The following is a 13723-nucleotide window of genomic DNA, read 5'->3' as shown; positions in this document are numbered from 1 at the left end:
GGCCCTTTTAAATGCAGGCCCTTTCAGACTAATGGGTTGCACATTCTTGAGGGTAGTCTTGTGGGCTCAGGACATGGGCCACCCAGAGACCAAGGAAGAAAGAAATGAAGGCCTGGCTTCATTGTGAATTCCAGGAACAGGAGTTTTCCCCACTGACCCACAGTGTAGGGGGTAGGCTCTGACGTTGGCCATCATCATAAGCTCTCAGCCCTGACTCCATCTGTCTACCCATCCTGGGTCCCTGTGTCACTGACCTGAGAAGCTCCTGGAATGGGGGAGAGGAAGAATAGCCAGTCATGCCTGGAAGGAGACCAGGGCCCACTGGGTGCTGGATGGGATGGCCTTCTCCCTCAGCTGTCCCCTGCCCTGGCCAGAGGGCTGGGATAGGCGCTGTACATCACAGGGGGGTTGTAAACTCTAGTAACCCTTCCTCTGAGCCACTGGCGCCAAGCTGGCCTCAACAAGGGCCAGGGATGTCTATGTGGGTTCAGCTGTGTCAAGGCCTGCTGACCTTAGCACCCAGGGCCCCGGCCCTCCAGACCTCTGCCTCTGGCCCAGGAGGAAGTAAGCTCCAGAATGGGGTGTGCCCCAGAATGCAGGTGCCACATGCCTGGGGGAAGGCCCTGGTACCTTTGAGCCTCAGTTTCCTCAGCCATAAACAAGGGGTCAAGCTGGAATAGACGCAGTGCCCTTCTTGAAGGATGTTCAGGCAGGAGGAAGGCTGTGAACAAAGGCAAGGCAGAGTGGGGGGGAAGTTGGGAAACCTGGCTGGGAAGCTGGTCCTGACTCAGGGAAGGCAGTAGGCGTGACCCCTGCCCCAAGGCCCGGGCCCTGTGGGCCGTTTCCTTCTTTGCCCAAACTACAAGCCTTGGGTCTTTCTTCCTCCCTCAAATGAGAAGTGACTCAAAGATGATAAACTAAAACAAACAAACAAAAAAAAAGTGAAACCAGAAGCAGGGAGGGAGCAAGTGTTCTCTGGGCAGGGCAGGACAGGAGAAAGCCTAAGCTGGTAGGTTTTGAGCGCCTGCCATAATATGGGGCACCATGCTACCCATCAGGGTACAGCAGAGAGCAGGACAGACAGGACCTGCCTTTGGGAAGTGCACACTGCAGAGGGAACAACAGGAAAATAGTAAAGGAGGACAAACAGCAGCTAATATCAGACACGCTCAGGGAAGTACATTGTCGGGATGTGCCTGAGAGTGAGGAAGCAGCTGAGACTGTGAGGCCAAGGATGGCATTTGGAAGAACTGACATTTAAACCTACATGAGGTGCCAGCCACGCGCATGCCAGTGGAGGGAGGGGGATTCTAGGCAGAAGCCCTGCCTGATGCAAAGGCCCTGAGGTGGAAAGATGGCTGTTGTGTTTAAGGAACCAAAAGCAGCTCCCTCCGTCAGACAGAAATAAGCAAGAAGGGTGGGGTGCAAACGAGGGGGCCAGGTCAGTGTGATAGATGAACGATGCCCCCTTTAATGTCCACGACCTCATCCCTGGACCCCATGGCATGTTACTGCACAGGGCAAAAGGGGCTTTTGGTAGACAGTAGGGAAAGGAGGGTCTTGAGGTGGGGGGGTTATGCTGGATTATGTAGGTGGACCCAATGTAGTCATGGGGCCCTCAGAAGATGGAGACGGCAGTTGGCCAGAGTCAGGAAAGAGATATGATGCTGGGAGTCTGAAGTGATGTGAGGCCACAAGCCAAGGGACATGGGCAGCCTCTTGAAGATGGAAAAGGCCAGGTCGTGGATTCCCACCCAGAGCCTCCAGAAGGGAGACAGCCCTGGTTTAGCTCACTGAGACCCATTTCTGGCTTCTGACCCCTACAACTGTAAGATAATAAATGAATAAATAAGTGTTGCTTTTTTGGTGGTAGTTTGTTAGAGCCACTGAGTTGTGTGGGGCCCATGGGGCAACTTAGGAGGGCTTTGGTCTCAGCTTGGGAGGTGGTGGCATGATGCGATTGGAAGAAAGCCTGGCTGTGGTGAGGAGACTGGATGATGAGGGGCCAAAGGTGGGCTCAGGAACCAGGAAGGAGGCTGTCACCTCAGCCCAGGTGAGAGTCGATGGGGGCCCAGACTGGGAAGCTGCTCTTGAGGTGGCATAATGGAACTTGCTGGTGGCTGGGATGTAGTGAGTGAGGGATGGGAAAGACTCAAGGATGGCTGCCCTTTGGCCTGAGGAGACAACGGGGACTTTAGTGAGATCCAAAAGCCTGTGTGTGTGGGAGGGGGCAGAGGCTGGCACATTTGGGGCATTATTTAGTGCATATCCCGTGAGGAAGAAACCAAAAGCTCAGTGTGGGCTGTGTGAGGTCGGGGCTGCTTGTTAAACATCCCTGTGGCCACGGCCAGCAGCTGCTGAGACCCAGGGTGGCATCTGGGGGAGCCACTTGCAGGTGGCCACTGTCTGAGGATGGTGTGAATAACGCAAGGCTGGATGAGAATAGTCTGGACAGCAGGTGGCTGAAGAAGAGAAATGGCTGGACCAGCCACGAGGCCCTTCCCTTCTCTGTCTGGTGACCTTGTGCTTCTCTCAAGTGCCCTCCTCTGGGGCGGCCGTCCTGGGTCCCTGGCTTGCTTCTCTGTGCACCCCTGTCACCTTCCTCTGCAAACGCCTGCAGGGAATGAATCGCAGCTTCCTCCCCTTTTAGGAAAACTTCTTGCCCTCTTGGGTCCATCTACATCTTCCCTCCTCCCCAAGGCCCCATCACAAGTCTGACATGGCTCTTTCCTCTGTGGGCTCACAGTGCTGGGTGACAGCTACCATGGCAGGACCTTTGCCATATAGACCCTCAGCTATGCTGCTTTGCTGCTGAGTGACTATGGGTCAGACAGTTCACCTCTCTGAGTCTCAGCGGTATCATTCATATCATGGGGACACTAGTATCTTACCTTACAGGGTTGTTTTCAGAACTGAATTAAGAAGCATTTGCAATGTGGCCAGTAAACAGTAGCTAAAAACAAAACCAAACCTATATGAATCCCCCTGGGCATGCTGATTCAACGCCACGGAGTGGTCTATTTACCATTCTTGTTCCTTAACTGCCATCCTTTGGTCAGGTGATTTGCAAGTTATTCTGTTCTCTGCCTACAACTGGCCAGACCCGCCTCCTGGGGCCTCCATCCTCTGCTTTGTGTCAAGGGTGCTGTGGCTCTGGTTGTGACCGGGAGTTGGGGCTCCAGCCAGCACTCCGAGGGTGGGAGGAAAGAAGTGCTCCTGTCTGCTCTGGCTCACATTTCTTGCTGTGGCTGCATCTCTTGGTGATGACAGCCTCTAATCCGCACCCTCTCCGTAGCTCTCTTCCTCACTAGGTTCTGGGAACACCATCCCTCTTTGTCTCTTTGGCTGTGAGGTGGTAACAGCTTCCCAGCAGCCCTTTGTTTCTCTCCCCAAGCTCATCTCTCTAAAGCAGTAGCTCCATAAAGCCTCGCCCTGTGGACTCCCCCAGGGCACACTCTGCTTCCCGACAGGACTCTTTTGGATACAGTAGACAGGAAAGTGATTTTCTCTTTCCTGGGGCCTAATGGGAATCCAGAGCTGACAGCAGCCATCAGCTGAGTAAATAAATATAGTCATGTGCCAGATCAGAAAACTTTGATTTGTGATGAACCGTGTATAACCTGCAATCCCCAACCCCCAGGCCACGAGGGCCTGTTAGGACGTGGGCCACATACTAGGAGGTGGATGGCAGGCAAGGAAATGAAGCTTCATCTGTATTTGTAGCTGCTCCCCATCACGTGCATCGTCACCCGAGCTCTGCCTTCTGTCACATCAGTGGTGGCATCAGATTCTCATAGGAGCGTGAACCCTACTGTACATAAGAGTATTCCAGGAATCCAGGTTGCAGCTCCACCTGAGAATCTAATGCAAGCCACATCCTCTATCTGTGGAAAAACTGTCTTCCATGAAACCGGTTCCTGGTGCCAAAAAGGTTGGGCACCTCTGTGTCCAGGACAGAGGTTCCATAAGATTATGATGGAGCTGAAAAATTTCTTTTGCCTAATGATGTTGTAGCTGTTGTGACATTGTAGCGGAATGCATTGATTTCCTGTTTGTGGTGATGCTTGTGTAAACAAACCTGTTTTATAAACTTTATAAATTAAAAAAAAATTACAGCAAGTGAAGGTTAATTTATTATTAACGAATACAAATATTTTAAAAGAAATCTAAGTGCACAGTGTTTGTAAAGCCTACAGTAGTGCACAGTGATGTCCTTGGCCTTCACCTTCACTCACCACTCACTCCCTGATTCAGCCAGAGCAACTTTCAGCCTCCAAACTCCGTTCATGGTAAGTGAATACAGGTGTATGATTTTTTTCTTTTCTACTGTGTTTTTGCTGTTTTTCTCTGTTTAAATACACAAAACCCATTGTGTTACAACCGCCTATTGTATTCAGTACCATACATTCTGTTCAGGCTATAGCTTAGAAGTAAGGGATTATACCATGTAGCCTAGGTGGGGAGGAGGGTATGCCATCTAGGTTTGTTTGTATAAGTACATTTTCCAGTGCTTGCGAAACAACATTGCCTAATGACACAGTTCTTAGAATGTGTCACTGTTGTTAAGCAACACATGATAAAGCAGAGTCTACCAGTCACAGGCTGACATGTGGCTCCTGGGGATATTAACTTCTTGATGGGATTTGGCTGGCCCCACATACAAAGTATTTTCTGAACATGCAGAAAAGCCATTTGGATTCTATGTCCAGCAGAGGCCCTGCTTGAGCTCTGGAGAGAAATCTCTTGGCACACACAGTCACCTTCGAGCTCCCATCCTCTGGTGCTGGCTCTTGTAGTCACCTCTCATCAACAGTGTGTCACCTAATCCTGGCTCCATGCCCATGCTAGAGGCTTGAGCACTCTCCCAAGACAGCTGTTTCTTGCCTGGGGTGGGCAAGAGGGGCTGACATCCTTTGAGGGCTGTGTTATTTCATTTAAACCTTGCAACAACCCTGTAAGGGAATCCAACTTTGCGGGTGAGCAAACATGCTCAGAGAGGTGGAGTGAGTTGTCCCAAGACACAGCCACAAGAGCCAGGACTTGAATCTAGGCTGCCTTTCACCAGAGATAGTGCTTTTTGCATCACTGGCTCTCTATGTCTGTGGTGACATTCATGTGGAATATTAATCACCATAAACTTTTTTTTTTTTTTTTTTTTGAGACAGAGTCTCAAGCTGTCACCCTGGGTAGAGTGCTGTAGCATCACAGCTCACAGCAACCTCAGACTCTTGGGCTTAAAGGATTCTCTTGCCTCAGCCTCCCAAGTAGCTGGCACTACAGGCGCCCGCCACAATGCCTGACTATATTTTTTTGTGTTGCACTTGTCATTGTTGTTTAGCAGGCCTGGGCCAAATTCAATCCTGCCAGCCCTGGTGTATGTGGGCAGCTCCCTACCCACTGAGCTATGGGCACCGTCCCATAATAGACCATTCTTAGTGCTTGGCTTTCATAGCTGCCTCCTCATTTAATTTTTATACTATCCCCAGGATGAAGGAATTATCATTCCCATTTCACAGATGAGGAAACTGAGGCTCTGAGATAAGCAATTTATAATGGGTAGATATGGAAATCTCTTTTCTAAATCCTAGGCTCCTTCTCACTCAATGTCAGAGGAACCAGTGGACCTTTCCACTTTAAAAGTCACGTTCATTTATTTGTGACTTTTGCCTTTTGTGTTGGAAATTTGGCCACCAAAATGGGTGCCAGGGGAAGGGTTTTGTCAGATAACCTTTCTTCCTCCTGCTGATAGACAGGAAGTCAGGCTGGCAAGATTTGCTACAGCCACAGCCGGAGACAGAAATTCCCCTGCCTGCCAATAGCCTCTGGAGCTACGGTCAGAACCCCCATGTTATTTTAGCCCTTTTCCTTTCAACAAGAGTCAGATCTCTTGGCTGTTCTCAGCAGTTTTTGGAGGGACTCATGTTGTTGCTGGGTAGATTTGGGGCACCACAGACATTCGGAGGGTCTGAGGATTTTGGAAGTGATTTCTGTGCTTGGAAATTCCCAGCTGAACAGCCTGGGAAGCTGTCTGACTACGGTGGTGACAGGAAAGGGGGTGTGCTTGGCTACGCAGGTGTGGGTGCTAGGCACGCAGAGGCCAGGTACCTGCCTGTGTCCCCATCATCAAGAAGGCTTCCCCTGCAGGAAGGGGAAGTTGGGCTCAGTTGTGCCCAGATGAGAGGTCGGGAGCTCAGAGTCTCCTAGTCTAGGTCTGTATTTAGTGGATGAGGCCATTAGGGTCAGAGCCCACCCAGGTGAGACCGAGGCTTGGGGACTGAGCCAGCTGGGCAGCCTGAGACTAGGGCCAGGAGCCTGTGGCCTTTTCTGATTCCCTATAGTCACCTGTCTGTGTCTCCAGGTGCCTGGTGAGCCTTCGAGTGATGGCGACTCTCGGGGAAGCTTGGTCACGCCCTCCCCGCCTGTGTACTTGCTGGCCTCTTGTTGCCTGATCTAGGTCACACACAAGCAGGCACTTCTCTGCAGCCCTCTCAAGAGCCCCGGGGTCACACAGTCGCTCAATAAAGATTTATTGAGCATCTATTATGTGTGAGGCACTGAACTCCATGTGGGAGCAGACACGGCTCCACTTGCATGGGAGAGATGGACGCTAACCAGAAGATGAAAAATCCTCAGTTTTAAATTGTGACATGTGCTTTGAAGGCAGAACAGGAGGTGAGAGGGCACAGAGGGGGAGGCTCCTGACAGGCCAAGGGCCACCAAGGGCCCCTCAGTGAGCCCTGCCTTTCTCACTGACCCAGTGTGGGACATCTGGCAAAACTTCCTTTAGTCCCTTTCGCTTCGTGGGCACCCATCTGTCTTTGGGATGCGGCCTAGAAGGGGCTGAGGTCGGCTGGAGCTCTGTACTGTCTAAATTGCAGTGTCCAAAGGAGGGGCTGGGCACAATGGAAGTGAGGGGGGCGGGGCTGCAGCTGCTCCTCTTGGACGCCCTGGTACCCCCACATTGTAGTTAAATATACTGTGGGCAAGTTTAGACCCTGCAGGGAGCCCTTTAGTGGGGTAGACCCACAAATGCCCCTAGGTGGCCCCACCCCTGACCACCAGGCAGACACTGCCCTTCACTGCCCAGAGCCTTCCTTGAGCCTTAGATTCTGAGGCCAAGTCTGGCTTTGCGGGGTGGGAGGAGTTGTTGAACATGTTGGAAGGCCCTGGGGGTGGGGGATAAGAAGGTCCATGTTGGGGATATACACATGGCATCTTTAGACCACACAGACCCCAACAAAGTCAGATACGCCTTCATGAGTACACACCCCATCCACAGGCACCTCCCCATGCCAATCTCACAGGGCTCATCTGAGCAGGGCTGGACACAGTGCCCACCCCAGCCCCCAGCACACCCACTTTTAGCTAGGACAACATCTGGCAGCTGACCCTAGCTCCAGGGAAAGCCTCAGAAGGTGGATGGGACTCTCAGTCCCAGCCCAGCCTCCTGTAGGCTTTGGACTCCAGCCCAGAGGCCTTGGGTCAGAGATGAGGGCAGGGCAGTGGGAGGAGGTGGCCCAAAAACATGCAGGAGGTGTGTCTGCGGCGGGAGGCACTGGGGCCTCAGCTCCATGTGTGGCCCTGGGCAGTGCTCCCCACCCCCATGCCCCGAATCTCAGACTAGAACAATGAAGGGGAACCTAAGGATCCTTGAACTCCTTCAGGGACATCCAAATTGCGGCTTGGAAGCCACAGCCATCAGGGGTATGAGGGTGAGGCTCTTGGGGCCTGGAGGATGGGGTTTGGCCAGGCAGCTATGAGCCGGCCCTTTGTGATTTCTCCATTTCTCCCAGTTTATGGCTTAGTTGGCTCTGGGACCTGTTCCTGTGGGTTCCGGACCTGCTGCCGGCCCCTCGGGGTTCTGTCAACAGCTTTCTCATCTGGATTCTCCTCCCAGCTGCTGCCCTCTCCATCCTTCTGCACTGGGGCTCCACCCACTCCTGAGCAGCCTTCAGGCCCCAGCATGGTGCACTCCTGCCCACCGCTCCAGCTCTCCTCTTTTCCACTTTCCTGCCCCATGCCAGCCCTGAGAACAAGAATTTTCTGAAATGCACACTGCTCTTCTTCTCACCAGCAGGCTTTTTGCACAGGCTGTTCTCTTTGCCTGGGATGCCTTTCCTTGCTGTGCTCCCTGGAGAACACTTCTTTTCAAGCCCCAGATCACCTCTTCCACAGGGTCTTCCGATGACACCAGTCCCCATCCCAGCCTCCACCTTTCACCCTGAGTGTCTCTGCCCAGGCAGGTTCTGAGCCTAAGTCTCCACTTCTCTTAACATCCAGGTGCCTGAACTCACAGCCCTAGACCAAGAGGTGTCAAAGCCCCCACTGCAGCCTGGCTGCTCCTCCAGTTCTGGTCTTGCAACATTCCCCTTCCCACTCACAAGATTTAAAACAAAGTCTGTACATTTGCAGATAAAACCTAAGGTGGCCGATTGTTGGTATAACTCATAAAAGCTCCTCCCTGTCCCCAGATAGCTCCTAGGATGGCCTATCATACTGTCAGACATGCTGCCATTAAGATTTTGATCCACTGGGGACAAGACCATCCTCTGCAGGATCCCCAGATGAATGTACATGTGCACTTAAGCAGAGAACCTCTTAAAGCAGGGCTGGCAAATCAGAACTCATGAGCTGCCACTTGTTCCTTTTCGCACCCATGGCAGACATTACTAACTAATCAAGTTCATTCCCAATAAACTTGAACTCAGCCCTGGGCTTCTCAATACAGTCTTTGAGGGAAAGACTAACAATTGACCAGACCTTGTTTTTGATGCCGAATAAATCGGTGGTGGGTTCTCTGGGCTGTAGTTCACCCAGTCTCTCCCTGTCTTCTGATGGGATAGCACCAAGCTTCAAGGAGAGAACACCTATCCTAGGGAGCCTCTTCCAACCTATTCTGGGCTACGTGACTTTGAGCTGGACTGTGGGGCAGTGGGGACAGCAGGAGTCCCATGCACCTGTGTGTTTGAACCTCTCAGCTGCCCAGGCGTGCTGTAGGTTGGGCCCATCTCTTGCTGTGTGAGCCTCAGCTTCTTCCTCTGTAATGGAGGCAACAACAGCTGCCTCTCTGGGGGCACAGCTGGCACACAGTAGGTGCTCAGTAAGTGTGTGAGTGTCTGGACCTTCATCTACCCACCACCTTCAGCCTTGCAGCTGTGGCCTCAACTGTTCAACGCACTCCTGACTTCACTTCCTGGCTCTTCCCTGGCTCCACCCCCATCCCTGCGTTGTTCTCCAGAAGGAAATCTCATTCACTGCCTGCCCTGCCCTGTCCCATGGGTCCTGCTCCCTCCTCCCAGTATCTGTACCTACCAGGATCTGACAAGCTGTGGCCCAAGGCAGACAACCTGGAGGTCCTTGAATGAGCTGAGGACCATCCCCTGCCCTGGAAGGATGGGAAGACTGAGGCTTCCCAGCATTCGGGCCCCTGCTCTTCCTCTAGGAAGCCGTCTGTGATTTCTCCACCTAAAACCAGCTTGAACCTGGACTAGGATAGGCTTTTCAGTATCTCCCATCCAGAAGTCAAGCTTCTAAGGGCAGGACCTGTCTGTTAGAACACTCCTTCCCCAGATCCCTGGCTTGTCCTTGTGCCTGCTTCTGTGGCCTAGACTGCCCAGCTTTCCCCCTCTCTGAGCTTCCCCATGGACTGTGACACACTGTGCTTCCAGCTGGTGAGCCCTGTGACCTTGGACTGGCCACTCAGCCTTTTGCAGCCTTGGTGGCTCCATCTGTCAAATGGGAATCCTTGTAGTCGTGTCAGGAAGGCTGAGGGGGTGAGAGAGGTGATGGAGGTTATGGGAATGGGTCCACGTGGGCAAAGGGGACTAAGATTTTTCCTGGGATAGTGTCCACTGTGTCCACTGTGTGCCCCTGAAGCAGCAATGGAGCTATGAGTCATTCAACTTTGGGAGAAAATAAGTGTGGCCCCCTCTAGCTTCCTGCCCTCATGTCCGGCCCTTGTTTAGCAGCACAATAGCTCATGCTGAGATGGTGGGGTGAGCAGCTTAACCTGTTCAAGGCCAGTAGACACCTCCCCTGCCCCTTACCACAATAAGCTAGAAGTGGCCGGGATGCCTGGAGGCTCAGCAGCAACTTATGAGGTCACCTGGCCCCTGGAGGTAACCTGCTACCATCCACCTGAGTCCACAGCTCCTCACTACTTGAGGATCATTCTGGGCCTGGTTCTGGTGGCTTGTGGTACCACTCTCTGCTCTATAGAGCCCTCCAGCCTCACCAGTCTCTCCAGGTCTAGGCATGGAGTAGGTGCCCACAGGTGCTTGCCAAGGGAAAAGCAGAGTCCTCTGCCTTGTACTCCATCCGCGCCCCTGCTGGGCACCTGACCCTGTGTCTTGGGATCAAAACCTTCACAACATTCGTGGCCATGGTCAGCTCTGGGTAGCGGGTAAATTCAGCCGCCATTCCCTAAAGATTCCCTGCTACAAGACATTCCCAGCGCCAGGGGTGTATATCACCTCATTTAATTCGCTGAAGAAGAGACCGTATCCCCCATTTTACAGGAGAGAAACCTGAGACCCACATGTTGTGCGGAAAAAGCCTGGGCTTTGGGGTCGAGATCCTAGCTCAGACCCCCATGCCGCCTCTTCCTTCAGATCTCAGCAGCTTCCACTGAGTTATGCAGAAAGAATACGTCACGGGCTGCTGATAGTAAAATAATGAGCCCCATCATCTCTAGTCCCCACTGTGAATTGCAAAAAGAATCCCCATTTTTCAGACAAACTAACTGAGGTTGGTAGAGTTTGGGTAACTTTCCCACTGTCACATGGAAGCAAATGGGAGAGCAGAGATCTGTACCCAGGGTCTCTTGCCTGCCCCAGACCTTCTGCCTTCACGGCCTTCTGGGGGGCTTCCTGAGGCTGGTAGGGCCTTGGGGCCTTTGGGTGTTGAGGGCAAAAAGGGTGGGCCACTTTCCTAACTATAGCGCCCTCAGCACACAGCAGGCCCCGCGGTGTTTGGGGCAGGGAAGGGGAGGGGATTTCATAGGCAGGGCCTCTAGTGGCAGAGCCAAGCCTCCACTTGCCTATCCTGAAAATGGAAGCACTGGCTGACAGAGAGAGACTAAGGCTCAGCACTCCCAACACAGAGCCTCCTGGTGGTTGTGGGTAGGGGTGAGAAGGTGATGTCAGGCCTTGGTAAGTAACCTCTTCCAGAGGGAAAAGGACACCAAGGGAAGGCAAGGCCTGAATGCCAGGTCTCTGCCCCGCATGCTGGGTGACTGGGGCAGACTCCTACCCTTTGTCCAGTTAGGCCTGGAGTCAAACTGAGTCGGAGAGCTGAGCCCTCACTCTTTCCCTTGGCCCTGTGATGCCCGTTTGTGCCCCTGGTGGGGTGTACCTTTCCCGGCTCTGCTCTGAGTCGCTTTGGGGGAGACCCAGTCTGCCCTCCTGGAGCTGTTCTCCCTGAGAGCCCGACGGCATCCACTCCTCCCGGGTAGAGCCCCCACTCACCGTGCCCGTGGCCTCAGGGTGTCTCTGTTCTGTCAGACTGTCCGTTGGTCCAGGGCTGAGTGCGTTGTGGAGCCTGGCCGACCCGCCTCTCGAGGGGAGCCACACCCCGACGGCGAGGGAGGCCTGGCCGCCGCCCCTTCAGGTTTTCCAGCTGGCCCTGGCCCACTTCCCCCCGGGATGGTTTCCTGTTATTGTTCCTTTGTGAGGGCCGGGCTGGCTGTAGATAGGCAAGCCCCACGGTGGGCGGCTGTCCCCATGGAGGCCTAGCCCTGAGCCCTGCCTGGGACTCTCGGCTCAGACCCAGCTCTAGGCCTCAGCTCTGGGGCCCTTAGACAGCACCTGCCAAGAGCCTGCTGTGGGACGCCGGCCTGCAATAGCACATCTGGCCCTCGTTGGAACCCCAAAGGCAGGTGTCCTCATCCCCACTTAATAGCTCAGAAAGCAGAGATTCCATGATTCAAGGTGCTTGTACCCTCAGCTGTGGTGCGGCAGGGCCAGAAATCCCGCTGGGGTCAGCCTAGCCCACAGATGGATTTTGCATGGTGACCCCATGATATCCCTGGGGGGACCACAAATGGGGAAGCTTCGGGAGCGTTGGGGGTGGGCTGCATGAGAGATGAGAAACAGTGCCTCCTGGCTGGGAGTGGGCCTGAACTCCAGCTTTAAGATACCAGCTTGGGTCTGTGGGGGCCATTTGGGTTTTGGATTACTGGTGAAGTCAAATGATCTGGTTCTGCTTCTGATGTGACTACAGGCCAATCCTATCCCCATACAGCCTCCACTTCCTCATCTGTAAAATGGGAATAATCGTAGCCTCAACTTCACAAGGCTGTTGAGACAAAGCAAGAATCAAAGAGGCCTTGGAAAACAGTGGAGCTGAAGGCTGGACTAGAGCATCTCAGAACCAGGAAGCTGGGAGAGGGGAGGGGCTGAGGTTTTTGTCAGTCATGTCACGAAAGCTAAGGGAGGGGCTTCTATATCCTGGGGGTGCCTGAGCCCCATCCCAGACCAACTGATTTGGAACCTTGCAGGACAGGCCCTGGGAATCTGTCCTTTGAAGAGTTGTCCCTGTTTTTCCATGGGTGAACAGCTAGAAGTTCTGAACTTGTTCCACTATTCAGCTGGACAGAGACCCTGGGATGGAGAAGGAGGGCCCTGCCCAGGGGTGCTCAGTAAGTCAGGGGTGCTCAGTAAGTCATGGGAGTGAAAGAATATTTTGGTGGGGGTGGTAGGGAGGAGATAAAGATTTCTCTGTTTTAGGCAGGTTGAGTGTGGGTTGCCCATAGACACGCATGTGGTGATGTCAGGTCAGTGGTTGGATACAGGGCTGAGTCTGGCCAGGAGAGAGGGCTGGAATCCATGAGTACGGCTGGCACCTGAGGCTGGAGGAGGCCCTCGGCCCTGTGACATATGTGGATCCTTTAGAAGAGGATCCAGCAAGGAAGGAAAAAGCTCAGGAGAGGACAGGGGAGTGGTCAGCCTGGGTAAGGAGAGGGCTGAGACTCGATCTCTGGATTTGGAAGACAGGGTCGTCGATAACTGAATAAAGCAAGTTAAACCTAAAGGAGTAGACAGGACAGATTGGAGGGGCCGGAGAAGAGGGGAGAGGAAATGGAGTCACATGTGGTTGTGGCTTTTTCCCCACGTGTTGTAGTGAATGGGAGGGGAGAAGTGGGGTGGTTTTTTTAAGCTGCGGCAGGCAGCGTGCTTGTGTCCCCAGGGAGTGTCCGGCAGACAGGGAAGGCAGATGATGCTGGAGCAAGAAGAGTGACCTGCTGGAAGGAGAACTGTCCTCGGGGCGGGCTTCTGAACGGGATCCAGCACATGCAGTCACTGTTCATGGAATTAAAAACAACAGCTCAGCGTTTCCTCTCTCAATGGGATGAACTCTGTCTTCTCCTGGAGGGTGGGCTGGCTGACAGGGGCCAGGACAGGCTAGCGCTGCTGGTCCCTAAGTCCCAGATCCCTGTCCCCTGCCTCACCCCCCATGCTGACTGCCCTCATGGTCTACGTGCCCACGGGGCACGCCAGCCTGGGCATCACTTCCTGCTGGGTCTCAGACTGGGGGCTGGTGGCAGATGGGGCAGGGCCTGTCCTGGCACCTTCTGCGAATCTCCTCTGTACTCCCAATGCATGAGGAAGTTGACTCTGCCCTGAACACTGCCATGCCCTGTGTGTCATCCACAAACAAGGGGATGGTTGGCCAGGCATGTGTCCAGGCCCCGGGGTGGGGATTGGGGTCGCTGTGGCAGAGATAG

The 13723-nt window shown here is 53.6% G+C and overlaps 1 protein-coding gene across 1 annotated transcript in view; it reads right to left on the bottom strand.

The window, feature by feature from the left end:
- The window catches only part of CDH5 (cadherin 5), a 39249-nt gene extending 27677 nt beyond the window's left edge, over window positions 1-11572 (bottom strand). The window contains exon 1 of the mRNA XM_053603314.1: window positions 11466-11572. The gene's annotated coding sequence lies outside the window, so the exon portion shown is untranslated. The remainder of the gene's footprint in view (window positions 1-11465) is intronic.
- Window positions 11573-13723: the final 2151 nt, after the last annotated feature.

This window comes from Nycticebus coucang, chromosome 2 (assembly GCF_027406575.1).
Source record: "Nycticebus coucang isolate mNycCou1 chromosome 2, mNycCou1.pri, whole genome shotgun sequence".
NCBI lineage: Eukaryota > Metazoa > Chordata > Mammalia > Primates > Lorisidae > Nycticebus > Nycticebus coucang.
This window is presented reverse-complemented; position numbering and strand designations above follow the sequence as displayed.